This window comes from Ursus maritimus, unplaced genomic scaffold (assembly GCF_017311325.1).
Source record: "Ursus maritimus isolate PB19 unplaced genomic scaffold, ASM1731132v1 scaffold_10, whole genome shotgun sequence".
Classification (NCBI taxonomy): domain Eukaryota; kingdom Metazoa; phylum Chordata; class Mammalia; order Carnivora; family Ursidae; genus Ursus; species Ursus maritimus.
Genome location: NW_024423344.1, coordinates 31527752 through 31545731, shown reverse-complemented (window position 1 = coordinate 31545731; position 17980 = coordinate 31527752). Strand labels below are relative to the sequence as shown.

The 17980-nt window shown below is 33.6% G+C and overlaps 1 long non-coding RNA gene and 1 pseudogene across 1 annotated transcript; one reads left to right on the top strand and one right to left on the bottom strand.

The window, feature by feature from the left end:
• The first annotated feature begins 354 nt into the window (after window positions 1-354).
• Window positions 355-1512, top strand: LOC121100059 (annotated as a pseudogene).
• A 1592-nt stretch (window positions 1513-3104) lies between these two features.
• Window positions 3105-17299, bottom strand: LOC103677541. Its single transcript, XR_572432.2, has 3 exons — window positions 17166-17299; window positions 16013-16108; window positions 3105-3495 (listed from the first exon to the last, which is right to left on the bottom strand). It is a non-coding gene; the product is annotated as an uncharacterized LOC103677541 (long non-coding RNA).
• Window positions 17300-17980: the final 681 nt, after the last annotated feature.

Sequence of the window (17980 nt, the reverse complement as noted above, 5' to 3'; positions counted from 1 at the left end):
GATAGGGAGTTTATGAAATTCTTGATTAGTGAAATGTAATGGAAGAGTTCTATGTTGAGTAACTTGAATCACCAAAACAGAACCATTTCCCTCAACCAATTCCCAGATGTGAACCAGTTTATAGACCCAGGACTCCTTAAAAGAAGGGAAGGCTGGCTTCCTTTGAGAAAGAGTCTAGCTACATTGCTAAAAATTTATATGCCAAAGATCATATATGATCTTTCTCCCAGACTTCTTAAAAGGGGCATATGGCCTTTTAGTAAGTTTACTACAAACTGGGGAAAAGGAAAAATCCAGAGTTTTGAGGATTACTGGACATTGGCTCTGAAGTGACACTAATTTCAGGAGATCCATATGTCGTTGTGGTTTATTACTCGGAGTAATGGAAGTCAAGTGATCAATGGAGTTTTAGCTCACATTCATCTTACAATGGGCCCATTGGGTCCTCAAGACCATCCTGTTCCAGAATGTAGAATTGGAATAGACTCACTTAGCAACTGCCAGAATCCACATATTGGTTCCCATACCAGGGGAGTGACAACTGCTGTGGTAGGAAAGGTGATGTGAGAACCACTAGAACTGCCTCTACTTAGGATAAATAGTAAACCAAAAGCTATATTACATTTATGGAAGCATTTCAGAAATTAATGCCACCATCAAGGATTTGAAAGATGCAGAGGTGCTGATACCCACTACATCCCTATTCAAATTACCTTATTTGTCCTGTGCAGAAAACAGATGGATCTTGTGGAATGACAGTGGAGTTTTTAAAATTAAACAAATGGTGGCTGGAATTGCAGCTGCTATTCCAGATGTGACTTCATTGCTTCAGCAAATTAACATATCCCCTGGTACCTAGTATGCAGCAATCGACCTGGCAAATGTTTTTTTTTTTTCCTTGAGGAGTGGTAGTAAAGATCACAAGAAACAGTTTGCTCTCAGCTTGCCAGGCCAGCAATACACCTCCATTGCCCTCCCTCAGGGTTATCTCCAGCCCTGTGTAATAATTTAGTCTGTAGGGAGCTTGATTGCTTTTCCCTTTCCCAGGATATTACATCGGTCTATTATATTGATGATATTATGCTTATTAGGTATAATGAGCAAGAAGCAGCTACTACTCTAGGCTTATTATTACAACATTTGCATGTCAAAAGGTGAGAAATATATTCCACAAAAATTCAGGGGACTTTCACCTTAGTAAAATTTCCAGGAGGCCTGTGGTGTGGGGCATTTTGAGACATTTCTTCTAAGGTGAAGGATGCATCTGTTGCGTCTGTTCCCCTTCTTTAAGAAAAAAAGAGGCAGTGGCTAATAGGCCTCTTCGGATTTTTGTGGGAATATATCCCTCACTTGGGTGTTATATTCTGAGCCAGCTAGCGAGTAACCTGAAGGTCTGCTAATGTTGACTTGGGCCCAGCACAGGAGAAGGCTGTGCAGCAGGCCCAGCCTCCATGCAAGATGCTCTGCCATTTGGGCCCTAAGAGTCAGCAGACATTGAAGATTGATTACTGACACATTTATAAAGAAGTGGTCATTCCCACTAATAAAATAATGCAAATAAAAAGGCAATCAGATACCACTTTATGGACATCAACTTGGCAAAAAAGAGAAAGTCAGATAACAGCAAGTTTTGATAAGGATGGGGGGAAAGCATTATGAATATCTTGCAGTGAAGAGTGAAGCATAGTTAGACAGTTATCCATCCTAGAGAGAATTGTGTGAGTAATTATTCAAATTAAGTACATATAAACCCTATGACTACCCTATTATGGGTATCTGTCCTAAAAATTATTTGTATTGGTCTTTAAAAAATTTATTTCTACATTTATTGCATCACTCTTTCAGGTGGAAGGGGTTGGAGACAACCCAGCTCCCTCTTTGTAAAGAAACTGGAGAAGCAAATGTAAAGGATGAAGTGCTTAAAGCATGAACTCAAGGTACTCTCAGAAGTGCCAATAGATCTTATAGAACATATTGTTGAAGGGGTGCCCGGGGGGGCTCAGTCGATTAAGCATCTGCCTTTGGCTCAGGTCAGGATCCCATAGTGGAGCCCCATGTGAGGCTCCCTGCTCAGTGGGGAACCTGTTTCTCCCTCTGCCTCTCGCCCCACTCTTGTGCTCTCTCTCTCTCTCTCAAATAAATAAATAAAATCTTAAAAAAAAAAAAAAAGAACATATTGTTGAGAGTATCGGATTAAAAAGATAATGAGTTTCATAGCAAGATATCATTTCTATAGGTCAAAAATACATACAAAGGAACATGATATATTTTAGAGGGGTGTATATCTAAGGGTATACATCAAATACATTCAAAAGGGTATCTGTGTAAGGGGGAGAGATAGGATTGGGGAGTCTAGATGGAGGGGAAACAAGAAAAATTAAAATAAAGCAAATGATAATAACCGGTTGTAGTGTGCAATAATCTGAAGAACTGATCAACCTAAGTGCATACATCTGAGCACAAGTAGATGAGGTAAAGAGAGAAAGCAAGAGATCTAAACTACTGCTAGGAATTTTTCAACTGATAGCATATTTATATATTTAATAATATATATCAAGGTTTTTAAAAAATGTATATCATTTACCCAGCAATACATTTAGAGCTACTTATCTTGAGAGAATCAGGCTCTGGCCAAAACCCGTGTTACACTCTTCAACACATCAGGAAAGTGGGAAGATTAAGAAACCTATACATACATGAATACGGGATTAGTTAATAGTTGGTTAAATAAAATATAAAATACTTCTTAAAAGCGAAACTTACAAATTACATTGTGGAGATACTGACACAGGGGAAAAACATGGATTTTATTTTTATGTTAAAAATCAGATTACAAATTAGAATATGCAGAATATATACACATGTATATAACATACACAGAGAATGACTGAATGACTATATAGAAATAAAACTCTGATAGTTATTTTCTCTTAGTTATGAAATTAAGCAACATGTATTAACGATTCAATAAAAGAAAAGACAATTATTCTATGAAAGAAAAAGGATAACTCTTTGATATATATCTCTCATCAAAATCCAGTAATTACTTTAAGATACAGTAGGTCTGGTTATCTAAATACTTTTATAACAAATATTTAATTTTATTTCTTCCAAAATTATTGTCATTACTGTACACTTCAGACATGCATCCTTTTAGTAGTTTATTAAATATTTACATTGTCTCTTACATAATGTGGATACTAAGGGAAAAAGTTATCTCTACCCTAGAGAAGCCCATGATAGAGATATAATATATTTGTAAACAGATAAATTCTACAATGCTATAACACAAAGACTCAGTGTGGAAACATGGCCCACCGGTTTTTGAATACTACAGACATATTATTATGTCCTATGTGTCCTCACCTGTGAGGCAAAATAGTATAGAAACAGAATAAACTGAGGAAGATTAAGGCTGAATCTGAGTTGTGGGATGGACTGGCTTCTTTGAGAATGGTCTTCCTTCCAGATCACAGTGTCCAAAGGTATCATTTACTGAGAAATATATAAAAGTATACAAGTCTTAAATAAAGCTAAGGTAATCATCTGCTGAAACGTTTCATAAATGTGTTTTGGTAGATGTAATACCCAACCAGTTCTTGAAGCTCTTCGGAAAACTTTGTGCTCTCGAATGAGAGCTTGAAAAGGCAAAACCAGGTCTAAGGACCCCATACAAACGGGCTACAGAGTACAAATGAGAGGTCAAGAAAATCCGTTTTTGGGGATTTGAGCACAGAGTGTGCTGAGTACAAAAACTGGAGGCAGCTAGGCCCACTCAGGGACATCAGACACCAGGTCTGTAGCAAAGGTTTGTGCTGACATTTGCTTCATGATGAATAATGTTGCCAACTCAGATGTTATTAATACAAATCAAAGGGCATCAATAAACGTTTTGAGAAAGGTGATTACTCAAATGATGCCCTACTATATACCACATCTTGAAAAAGTCCCCAGTGTACTGGAGCCAACGAATGATGCAATCAAAGAACAGAAAACTAATATACTATTTCATTTTTTCAAAAGGTTGCCAGTAGGAAAGAATCACTTAGCAAAGAGACTCTTCTAAAGGGAACACGTGTAAGAGTGATTTAAACAAAAGGAAAGATGTTTTTTGCATTTTCTAAGTATAACAGCCTGGCAGTTGATTTGGGCTGTTTTTAAATGACTATTTAAGTGGAGGCAATATTTTCTTTTTGTGCAGTATCTTGTTTTTAGCTAACAGTCATGTTGATGTAGTACTGAAAAACTAAGGTCTATCCATCTGTCTATCGCCAAATACAGTTCTAGGCATAATCTTTCAAGTTCCCATAAAACTCACCTCCTTCACTGAAATTGACTTCACTGAATTTAACCCTAAGGGTGTTCTCAAATTAAAATATATTGACAGGTATATAAATGTTATATTAATTTATTGTAATATGTGGTCTTCTGTGGGATTTCTAAAATTTTCACCTGATTAGCTTTTTTGAACTAAAATCTTTCAGGGTTTCAAGATTATTTATATAGCTTATAATGTACATAATGCATCCTCAAAATAGATTCACTCTTGAAATAACGTAAGATCCATGTATTGCATTTATGTCAGTTTACAGATCATACTCAAGTATGTTGATTTCAGAGGGGTTTTTTGGCACTTAATTTCAAGTTACCACACTGGCCTTCCAAATCGACATCTGTATGACTGGGTGGATTGCACTGCAATTTTATTGACCTTTATCTTGTTTTTGTGCTCACTGGCTCGTCAGATGCCATTCTGTCAAATAAGCATTAACAATTTTCCTCCTTCTCTGTCAATTAGTGTATCTTTCACAAGAGCATTGCTGATCATTCATGAATAGTTCTTAGCTTGGCTGTAGCCTTCAACTCTCCATAACCTTTATAGCCTTTGGGGAGCTATTTGTCTTTGCATTTCCTAATCTCATGGATTTAAACACCAGTAGGCCCAAGGGCTACTTCTCAGCCCCAAGGTGGCAACACATACTCTCTTATTTCTTTGCCAAAGCTGCCTTTTACTCCCCTTTTAAAGCAACCATTACTTTCTAAATTCTTTGAGAATCCTTTTTTTAAGACTGGCTCAATTTTTCTTGCTGGCTCTAAAGAAAACCTATTATTAACCTACCACTAAGTCCTGCTAGTATAAATTCTGATCACTGTGAAGAAGAGCTCAGAGAATGACACATTTATTTTTAAATGGAATGTTACAGATATTCTGGATTACTGAGAATCTCAGTCCCCAGTGTCTACTTTCTGATTTCTACCTCATTTAAGAAGATTTTCATTTAAGAGAATTTCACTTAAAAATATGACTTTTGCTTTCTGTATTTAAATATGAATATAGTGTTTGCATTTTTCTCAAATCCGCCTTTACCCTCACCTTGAACTAAAATTTGTTTATCAACTTTTTCTATTTATTTCCTTTTTCTATGAAAATCCTTTTACTCAACAATTGCATGGTCCTCTCAAAACAAACAAATCATTCCAAGACAGTGATAGTTTTCTAGGTTCTAATAGGTAATTGAGACTTCCAAGGATCTTAAGATGGGGTTATCTCATGTCTTTGGCCTTGCTTATGGCAGTCTTTCATGTCTCTTTCATTAAACTATAAGCTATGTGACAGCAGAGACTCCGTCTCAATTAGTGCTGAATAACCCAGTTTAACATAGAACAGACTATATATAATGTATATGTACATAAATACATATATAGATATATTTTATATACATTTATTGAGCAATTGGAAGACTGAATGAATGTACTGTCCATTTTGTTGGCCAACGAAAATCCTATTAATTCTTTTAATAAATTTGTTGCATCTTTCTAATTCTGCAGGTTTTAAATCCAAAGGAAACTCACCTTATAAAATGAATTTGAATAACATTTATTTTTAACACATTATTTAATCATAATAAAGAAAAATGAAGTCACAGACAGGTTGAATTCTTATTTCATTAGCATCCACCAAAATTGAGTATTATTCAAATATAACATTCTTACTAATTTTCTGAAACCAAAATGGATAATGAAAAGATATCTTCACCTGTTATTAATGTTTCAGTTACTGAAGTGTAAAATTTTAATGAAAGTCTTTTTAGGAAACTTTATATAAAAAAATAGGTATACTCAATGGAAAATGTGTGAAACCTATTTAATGTGTTAAGTAGTTAAAGCCAGTCTATTGTCAATAACATACTTTTTTTTAAAATTTCAAATTACATTATGTACGATTGAAAAGTTTCAATTTTATATCTGTGTGAGGAATTCTAAATTGTTTATCATGCTTTTAACATAAAATTACTTTGTAAACTCCATTAAATAGAAAACTTTACATATTTATGTTCTCTATACTCTAAATATTTACATAAATATCCATCATCTAACTAATGCCATTATTATCAGAAAACTTCTAATAAAACCTTTCACATAATTCAGTTATCCATCTCCAGTAGTTATGCCAATAACAGTTTGTAGGCACAGACTCTTCCTTCCTTCTTTCCTCCATCCCTTCCAACTTTCCTTCTTTCCATCCTTCCTTCCTTCTTTCCATATTTATTATGGCTCAATCTACTTGGGTCTAGGAACTGGGTAGAATTAGGGATACAGTATTATGCAAAACTGACACAGTCACATCCCTCATGAGTGTTCCAGTTTAGAAAGGAATACATTATGTTAATCAAAAAGCCATACAACATTTTGGAATTATTAACTGTGGTAAATATTATGAGTAGGGAGGTTCATAGATCAGTCAGAGGACATAGGGGCACCTGGGTGGCTCAGTCGGTTAAGCATCTGCCTTTGGCTCAGGTCATGATCTCAGGGTCTTGGGATCGAGCTTCCTGTTAGGGCTCCCTGCTCAGCGGGGAGCCTGCTTTTCTCTTTCCCTCTGCCACTTCCCTTGCTTGTGCTCTCTGGCGCGCGCGCGCGCGCGCGCGCGCGCGCACTCTCTCTCTCTCTCTCTCTCTCTCTCGTCAAATAAATAAATAAATAAAATCTTAAAAAAAAAAATCAGAGGACATAATAGATAAATTTGACCTAGATAGAAGATTGGAGAATTTTCTCCAGGAGCACTGAAAATAGAGCTGAGATGTAAAGAAAGACTACAAGTTAATTAGGTGAAGGGAGAGGGAAGAGCACTTCATGAGCAGAAAGCAAAGGTGAAAGAGCAAAGTGGCAGCAGAGCAGACAATGTTTCATGGATTTGAAAAAGGTCAAGATGATTGAGTCAAAGAGAATAAGGGGAGTATGGTAAAAAATAAAGCAGGAGAGAAAGGCAGGGGCAGCCCATGTGTGAAATTTTCTAGTATATGCATGTTTAGTATGTTGCACCTAATCCTCAATAAATGAAGAGAAATTAAATGGTTTTAAGCAAGAGAGTGAGGGACACACACTTGGCTACTAGCTCAGAGGGTCTTTTGTGTAAATCAGGCAAAGGGGCCCTTTCTCCAAGACACTTCAATGACATCTACTGGAAAATTGCCAAATACTTATATAAACAAGACTACCGAGTGAAGGATGCTCTCTAAAGTTTTTTAAAACACAACTTGCGCAACTATAATCAGCAGCTCTAAATGACTGGAGAAGATGTGTGAAAACAGCATTATATCTAAGAGAGAAGAGAATAGTAGCTGAGGCTAGACCAGAAGCAATCAAGCAATTGGGAGGCTATTGTGATAGTGCATGAACAAGAGTAGAGGGTTTGGATATGATATTAGGGATGGAAGAAAATGAATTCAACATACAATTAGAGGATAAAGTTAGCAGGACAACATTGCATACAGATACGGAAAAGAAGGGAAAGTTGTCACGGACAACAATTTGCTTTCTGGCTCACATAAGAGCACCTGCCATTCATTGTGACAGGACACACTAGAAGAGAAATGGCTCTGAGGGAGAAATGAGGAAGATCATTATTCAATTCTTGACTTACTGTTTTGGGGAGACTTTAGAACATTAATGTGGTGAGACCAAGAAGACAGTGGAAATATAAATCTGGAGCTCTGGGAAGAAATCTCAGTTGAAGATAAAATTGGAAATCTTTGACCTCTATGTGAAAACCATAGTTGTGTGTTTGGAAGAGACTGTCTTGTGAGAGAGTCAGGGCTGATGAGGTCAATGTAGCACTTAGAAGTTGTGGGGAAGACAATTATTCTTTGAATGTAACAGTAAATAACCATAATAAAAGGGGAAGTATCACCAAGTCCAAAAAAATAATGAGTTTCAAAAAGGAAGGAGCAATCAACTGTATTCAATTCTACTGAGACATCACAAAATGGAAAGTTTAGAAAAGGTTTCTTTGTTAACTTTTTCCAGGACTGTTAATTAAAGTGAGGGAAATGAATTGATCTAGTTTAGAGTAACCCACTGAGTGTGGATGTAAGAAACAGAGGCAGCAAGTAAAGACCATTCTTGAGAAATGTGGTTGAAAAGACATAAATAGAAATCAAGGAGGTGTAAGAAAGAGTATAACAATAATTAGGGCCTGTTTATTTCATTTGCTTATTTTTGGTGTTACTTGCATTTAATGTGAGATCTTCTAGCATATTTAAAAGAATATTTCACAACTGTTTTCAACCTTCCAGAGTCTTGTATTAAAAATGTTATATATTGGATTATACTATACTTATTTTAGGAGGGCCGATATATTAAGGTTATTAAAATCAGAGCAAAATATCAAACAAGTAGTATTGCACCTTGACTTTGAAAAATTGTTAGAATGTCAGGAGCAAGAGGAGAAAAGGCAAAGTTTTTGACAGAATATTTGGGGGATCATAGATGACTGCTCTAGTAGCAGTTTCTTTTTCTGCAGTCATGAGATATAAGGTTGGAAAAATAAAATAAACTTCACCAGTTCAAAGTTTTAAATGCCAAGATAAGAGATCTATGGAGGAGTAAAGAGAAGAATGAGGCTAGAACATGAAAGGTGGGGTGATGAAGAGATTCCTGTAGTTCACACAGCTGTCAAAATCATCATAATGAACCTCACAATCTTGGTATAATTCTCAGTGATGCAAATGCTTTAGAAGCTGCCAGATCTCCATTCACCTGATGGTGTCACTGCTCTTGTAAAGGTCAATAAATACTTTTGTGAAGCTCTTGCTGCTTCTCCTTGCCCTTCTCCTGTGCTTGAGGTGCAGCCAAAATTATTCAAACAGCTCTTGAAAATTTAAACCTGTACAGGAATTATCTTAGGCTGAAGCATGCTGTACTTGTGAATTTAGTGACTCCTACACATTATTCCACAAATTTAAATTTAAAAGGAAAATTTTAAATCTATCTGTTTTCTTTACATATGTCTTAAAGCATCGTATGCTCCTTATGGAAAAATTTTTAAATAATAACATTTTTACAGGATCAAAAATTAAAACCTGTATTTCTACCATTCAAGATAATCATAGTTGAAAACATATATGAGAAAATCTACTTTTTATTCTCTAGGCAATTATATTTATAATGCTTAGATAACAATAAACTTAAAAAAAATGCTTCCTAAAATTTTTATAGACATAATGAAATACATATTCCTCTTTTACCAATTATTGTCTCCCCTCCTCTCTTGATATAAGCATAGTTAATATTTTGGTGCATTATAATAGAATTTTCAGGGAAAAAGTATAAACATTATAAAACATAATGATTAAGAATTTGGTTGTGGTAATTAAAGAACTTCGTTTCTACTTATGAGTGTTCCTCTTTACTTAGTAGTCTAAGAAATGTTTCTTTAACACTCAGTGACTCATTTTTGATATGGTTGTAGTTCAGATGTGAAAACAGCTTGGATATGTGTCAGTTATTACAAAGAATAATTCATTATCTTCTCAATAATGGTATAATTTCATTATCTTTGATTTTAACCTTTTGTATGAAAGAAGCATCTCACTTTAATGTATTGCTTACTGGTTAAGTATAGTGCTTTCAGTGTAGATATTTAAACAATTAAATCTAATTCTCTGAATTGTTTATACAGGTTACCCATCCATTTTCATTTTGAGGAGTTTGTCTTCTCCATAATAAGATAGAATTCATATCCTTTGAAAGTTAATCCTTTGTCATATGTATTTCTATTGGTTATTGAATGTATTATTTGCATATTATACATAACCCTGACTTATAAATGTTTCAATAATGAAATTAAAATATATATGACTTAAATATGTGTATATATGTGTATGTGTGTGTATAATTTCTTTTCTTGAGCATAGAAAGTTCTTCCCACTGACAGATCATATTAATAATCTCTTTTGATTGATTGATTGATTCATTTCATATTTAACTCTCAGACCCATTCAGAATTTCTTTTAGTATAAGTAGGTTTCCAATTTCATTAATTTTCATTTTGATGAGTTATTAATCCAGGAACTTTTCACAGAAATTTGCCAGAAATTTAAAAGTTTCCTTTATCCATTACATACATGAATATATTATGGTCTATTTCTTCTTCTTATTTTTTTCCATGTAGATCACACTTGAATTATGTCTTTCTACTATATTTTACTCTCTGGCAAGCCTCTTGGTGATACTCTCTTTTTCTTTGATTATTTGATATAAATTCTTGTTCACTTATTTTTCACATTAACCTTAGAATCATTTGTCAAGTTTGGGGTGAAAATATCCCATGGTGAGCTTGAATTGATTTTGTCTTGATTTATTAAATAACTTGGGAAGAATTGAACTCTTTATAAAAAATGTATTTGCTCAATTAGGGACATGCTGATTCTTTCTATTTATTTATATTTTTAAAAACTTTCCCTAGCTAAAGGTTCTCTATCACTTACAGTAATTTATTACTCTATTACTGATTAGCACTTTTTTTATTAATCAAGAATAGATATTCAGTTTGTCCAATTTTGTTTGGGTTTATTCATTTACTTACATGTTTTCTGAAAGCCAGTTATAAGCCAAACCCTCTGCAGCTACATAATATACACCAGAATTTAATTCAGAATTAGTTCCTGCCTTCATGGAACTTGGCGACATTTGAGGAGACAGCCAAAATAAGGTAAGAAATCAAATCTAAAAATAAATTACTCCAAAATTTAAAGTATTGCAAAGAAATCAAATAATGATTTTGGCAGAAGGTGAAGAAGAGTAAGCGAGAGTATACTTTAATATGACGCTCTGGAAGTCATTGTTAGATCGCACATCTAAGCTGAGACCTACAGAATGACATAATAACAATCACAACAACAAAAACACCCAGGGCAAGAACTGAAGATAATCATTTGAGAAATAATATGCCAAAATCCCCCAGTTGGGGAAAGACTCAAAGTGCACTCTAGGAAATGAAAGGCCAATGAAGTTGGAGTGTTAGGCACCAGGCCAGAAGAGCTGAGTTGGGCCAGGCAAGTGGAGTCTAATCTTACATAGCCCATAGCTAATAAAATTAGATATTATTTTATAAAACATGGAAAGCCATTTACCTCTTATTTCTCTGACTCTCCACAGCCAATTAAATTAATCTTCAAAATATATCCAGTACCCAACCACAGTTTATGACTTCTACTGCTACCATCTTATTCTGAGACAGTATGACTTCAACTGCTTCTGCAGTGTTCTGTGTGCAACAAACTTTGCACTGCTATAACCCTCCATACAGCAGGCATTATTCAAGCTGCACTAGTCTCCCCACCGTGCTGGCCTCAAAATCTGCAGATAAATAAAATTGGTGTAGTTTGCTTTTTTTGCTCTCTACTCAAATTGGGATTTTGAACATATCATAAAATTAACTTTTTTTCAATGCTCTCAAACTATTTATATGGATACATATTATTTGTTCTTTAAAAGTTAGAGCTAACTAAAAAGTAAGTCAAGAAGTTTCAGAGTTTATTTGATGAAAATACGTTAAAATATTTTGAATTTTCTCTGGGCTATCAATCTATTTGGAGATACATATTGTTCAATAACTTGGTGATTCATAATTAATTGTTCACTATTGAATTCTAGTTTTATTACAATGCAGCTCAAGGAATGTGGCCTTTATCTTAATTGTTTTCACATTAATTTGGAATATCATTGCCATCTTATTTATTGATTTTATTGTGGAAAAATTGTATCCTCTATATATAAAACTTTTTATAAATAATTTTACGTAACTATATGTCATTTATCTATATGTTAGTTTATATATCTATTAACATCAAAAAGTTTAATGAATTATATTATTCTAAGATATATTCTTATGCATTTTAGATTATTTTTTCTTGCAAAGACAGAACAATTTATTAAAGTCTTCCTAAATAGTTGTTGATGTTGGTTTTTTCTTGTACGCATTACATACTTTGTCTTACTTAATACCATGCTTTGTTATTTGAGGCAAAGAGCTTCATAACTCATATAACCACTGGGACTACAAACTAAGCATTTTGTGTCATGTGTGTGTGTGTGTTTTTTTTTTTTTTTTTTTTTAGACATGCTGTTTTAGGTATCTTGAAACCTCACAACAGAATTTTGTATTCTGAACCTCTCTCTGAGGGAATTTTCACTTTTTATCATTGAGTATAAATCCAATTGTATAAACATTAATTTCACTGTGTGACTACCATCCTTTTCTGGTTTCCATCATTACAGTAAGCTTCATCTAATTTTTATCCTGAAGTTCACATTTAATGAGAGTTTTTGACTATAATATAGAAAAGGAGACTGTTGATGTACTATTGTCATTCCCTATTTTCCTCTCCATCTATGCAATCTGGTTTTCACAGTCATAATTTTGATTCAATAACATAACATCAAGTATTTTTAAATGAACCTAAATTATGAATAAGAAAATCAGAGAAGATAAAGAGGGACCTATCAGTAGTAATCAGCCTTCCAGAGAGCACTATTCATCTTCTGCCATTGTTCTTTTTCTCTGTGTCTGTTGTCTCTTATTACAAAGCATATTTTATCATGCAAAATTTTAAAAAGAGATTTAGTAGCCAGTCAAACCAATTTATTATTCATCTTTAATTTAATAAGACACTCTAAATTCAGAAAAATCTAATATTCTGAAAACGTGGTTTGGGCTTTTTTCCCCACTTTCATCGTAGCAATTACATCAACATAAACAACAATTAGATGTTTCAACATGCAGTAGATGAATTACTGACTCCCATTAAAGTCAGTTTATGACCCTCTTGAGTGAAGCCTCTTTGTTGCAAACTATTGTGAGGCACAATTTGAGACTTAGTGTTTTCTGTTTCAATCGTACTCCATATCCCCTTAGGTAATTCTATCTGTGCTACTCGCACAAATCAAGATAATTCTGTGATATGGGTTTTATATTATAGTTTCTTATGTGCTTATTACGTGGAGGCTGATGCCTCTGAAACTTTTTTTTTCACTGCGCAATGTAAACTGACAGCTTGCCCTGAGGGGTTCTTTCTTTGAGGAGCAATGACTAGAGGCTGTATTTTATTTTTGTAGTTCAGAACTGCATTTGTAAATTGATTAAACTGAAAAGCATATATTTTATAACTAGGAAGGAAAAACAGGTTCCTAACAGTCTTCCTAGAATGGTTTGGGTTTTTATTTGTAGAGTTTCAGTTAGTATATAAACAATAATTGTATCAATTAGGATATCTTAAAAACAAAGTCAAGTAAATAATGGTCCAATCTCAGAAGCAGGCAACAGCCTTTAGGGAGATTAACCAAAGTGTATTTTTTTAGGACTCTTCACTTTCTTCACTTAAACCTGAAACAGGAATATTAACAATTTTGTTAACTGAGGACTTTCCCTGTATTTGAACTGTTATTCTAGAATGTGGTGGATGAACTGACCACAAATATTTATTTAAGGATTTTCTTGTGCTCTGCACACGGTTTATACTCCCTACCTACATAATTACTTATCACTCAAGCGTATTTCACAAAACGCAAGCAAGCAAATACAAATAAAGAAGACTATATAAGTTGTATCATATCTTCTCCAGGAAATGTAGGGAACATACAAATAATCAAAGAAACTGGAATACAAGCAAAGATCATTATGCAATTGAGAGAATAGAAAAATAGGATAAATTGGCAAAAGTAAATAAAAATTATTTAAATTAATAAAAATTGTAGGGTAAAATCTTTATCTCCGGCACAAGAGCAGAATAGAATGAACATTGTCAGCCACTAATAGAGGTTTGAGTTAGCTGTGCTGAAAATATTAATGAAGAGAGTTGGAGGTATAAGAGAAAGAACAGGAAAAGGAATAGGAATCGAAGCCCAGAGAGAAATACTGTATGAAGAGCTGCTATAAACCACCAAAGCATACATTTTAACAAGTTACATTAACAGAAATTAATTAGTAATACAAGAAGCGTGGTGTGAAAAGTCAGTCTATGCACAGGGACATTTAGAAGCAAGCACTTTCTAAAGTCAATATTCAAACTGAATGAGGACCCAAAAATGTCTTTCAGGATATCATTATCACCATCTATTTTCAGTCAAGCTCTTGAACACACAGATAGGTTTGACAACACATTTTTTTCCGAAGTTTTGATATTTTTGTCCTATGGGATTTATTTTAATTTAATGAGGATCATACATATTTCCTCTCACTATTGAACAATTTGGAATGTTAATAATCAATGGCAATATAGATGATATTAATGCCTAATCAGAATGGTCAGTTTTATATAACTACTATTTTTTAATATTTTTTAAATATTTTTTAATATTCTGATTATTTTAATTTCTTTTTTTTGAACTATACAATTAAACTATACATGCCTCACGCTGCAGTAAATTAAAAGGCTGTAAGTACTTATGGAATATTCAGTAACTGTATTCAACTCAAGTTAAAGGTTTCATAGTTTTACAAAATCTCAAGTTCTACGTTGTCAAAGGCAGCAGTTATTATGGTCTTGGGAAAAAGCACTCTGAAACCAACCGAACCACCTTTTTTTTATCAAGTGATATGGTGCTAACAAACATTAGAAAATATTTTGTGCCTGGATGTCAAGTACTGAGAAATGATACTGTGCCCTCGAATATGTTCTTAATATTAGTTGACTGATAAAGTCACTGCAGGTGGCATTTATTGCCATGAACTATAGTGCTTCACTTTATCACTCAGACTAGATCACAATGTTCCAACAGCTACAATCTGTTAACTCTCATCCAAATAGCTAAAACGCCCTTAAAGGAAGCATTACTTGCCTCTGAAAGTTCCCTGGCAATTTTGAAGATTTCATAAACCTTGGTAGCTCAATATCAGCTATTGGATTGATATTCAATTAATTGTGAAACGGAAGAGAAAAATGTTCTTTCTTTTCCACAAGAAACCAAGCTTTGTATACTACAATATTTGTAAGATTTGTATGCATATTTCAGTAAAAATCAAGAATTATGCTCTATTGGATTGTCCTTTCAAACAACAAAATATGCTCATTGGAATGGATGACATAAAAAAAGTACATAAAAATTCAGCACCCACTCTCATCTCTCCATTCCCCTCTCTCACCCCACAAAGAAAAAATATTGACTGTATAAAGTACATCTTTCCAGGTAATTTTCTATGTCCATGTAAGCATAACATCTACACACACACAAATATTTTATAAAAATGTCATCTTTTACATCTATCAGTCTGCATTTTGCGTCTTTAATAGAACATTATATTTATATAGAAATTAATTTTTTTTCTTCAATGACTATATAATATCAAATATTTATAAATATGCCATCATTTTCTTAGTCATTCCCCTATTGGTGGGTATTTAAGATGCTTTTATTTTTTATCACTTCAAAGAATTCTACAGGAAATCTTTATATGATGGTGTTTTCCTTTCATATTTTATTTCAAAGTGAGAATGTTGAGTTTAATGGAATGCATATTTCAATTTTAGATTCTGCCATGTTAGCTTCCCAAAAGTTTGCTGTAATTGGCACTTCCATCAGAAATGTATGGGAGTGCCCATTTTGATACCCTCACCAGCATTGGATGTTATTAATCTTTAACTTATTTGCCAATATGATCAATGAAAATTTTTATAATTGATTAGCTTTTCCCTGATTAATAAAGAGGCTAAACATCTTTTTAAATACTTACTGAAATTTGAATTGAAAATCTTTTCCACTCTATGTTCTCGTCACAGACTTTGCCATCTTTCCCATTGTAGATTCCGTGCTACATGCTTACAACCTTCTAAAGAAAAATTATGAGTAGAGCAATTACATTTCTGTTAACATTTATGTAAATAAGCATAACAAAGGAAACTACCTCACAATTTTATGAATTATGGTCAAACCTTATGGTTTAGATAATGTGTGCGTATTAATGCTGCTTTGTATTGGTTTTGCTGTCCTTAGCAAACACTGCTGCGTTTACAGGATTTGGTCAATGCTTATTCCGAGAACACATTGCATGAATTACAATAAAACCTTGTTTCCATAATATAACTATGTTGCATATTTATGATTTATCTGAATCTTCTAATTTCCATGACATTCACATAAAGAAAAAAAATTTTTTTCATTCTCCTTGGAAGCATTAAGGAAAAGGACCTAAGCTGTTAGTACATAATATCCAAGTTTAAATCCAAACATTGAGTACTCAACCTATGTCATAAGAAGTGCTGAATAAAAGTAGATTCTATATTATGTACAATATTTTGTGCATTATTACGTACAGTTTTTTTCATGCTTTTTCACTGAGATATTTATGTATATGATCATCAAGAAAGCTCTCTTGCAAGAATTCAAGGTTTTAAAATATTAAAACAGTGGTTAATGTAGTGAATTGAAAGATATAAAGGAAAAATATATGATTACACCATTAAAATCTGGAAAAAAGACCTCATTAAAAAACTCATTTGTAATAAGAAAATCCTTAGTTACACAATAGGCTAAAAAAATTTTTTAAAGATTTTATTTATTTATTTGAGAGACAGCAAAATCAAGAGCATTCGTGTGTGCGAGAGAGAGAGCATGCATGTGTGGGGGAGAGGGGAACAGAGAGAGGGAGAAGCAGGTACCCCACTGAGCAGGGAGCCAGACGTGGGGCTCAACCACAGGACCCCGGGATCATGACCTGAGCCGGAGTCAGACACTTAACTGACTGAGCCACCCAGGTGCCCCAGGCTAAAAAAATTTTTAACTAATTAAGGGAATGGCCTAAACATACCCACAAACAAAGCCCAGCATCGCATTTACAGTTGCTTTAGATATATTTTCAGTAAAATCATGAACAGCATCATACTCACATCATTTCCATTTAACTTCATAGGCTGTGTGTGTGGTCAAGGAGGATGGCAGATGCTGGCCAATTTCAATACATTTAGGAACTGAAATACATGATATAAAGTTAGAAAAATAAACAAACTTGTCATTAATTATATAAGACAGGTAAACCTCAGAGACTCTAGAAATCATTAGAAATAAAATAGTGAACAGCAAGGTGTTTTGGCATACAGTCTATATTTAAAAGTCAGAACAATTTACAATCATAATTAAATGATTTAAAATATTTTAAATATCTCATAAAAACCTAAAACTATAAGGTACAAACAAATCAAGCAACTAAAATATGTGTAAGGCTTTTATAAAGAAAATTATAAACTGATATTAAGGCAAATAAAGGATTTTAAAAACCTGAAAAATGTACCATGTTCATGGATGATACTATTTAAAATTATGAAGATTATGGTTTGTCTCCCTGTCTGATGTCTTCCCATTCAGTTTTGTGGGGGTTTTGTGTGTTTTTTTTTTCTTATGTTCAGTTTTCCCTCCCTTCCCCTATGGTCCTCTGTGCTATCCTTTATGTTCCACATATGAGTGAAACCATATGATAATTATCCAAAATTAATTTATAAATTTATAAATTCTCACTCAGAATATGAACAAAATTTTCACAGTACTAGACTATATAATTTGAAACTATGCATGCATAAAGACAAACTGTACAAGTGCAAAGGACAGCCAAGGAAATATGGAAGAAGCAAAGGGGTGATAAGACTTATAAATGAGTGGTTGTTAAAGAGACAGTGAAGAAGATTTCTTCAGAGAGAAAGAAATGCCA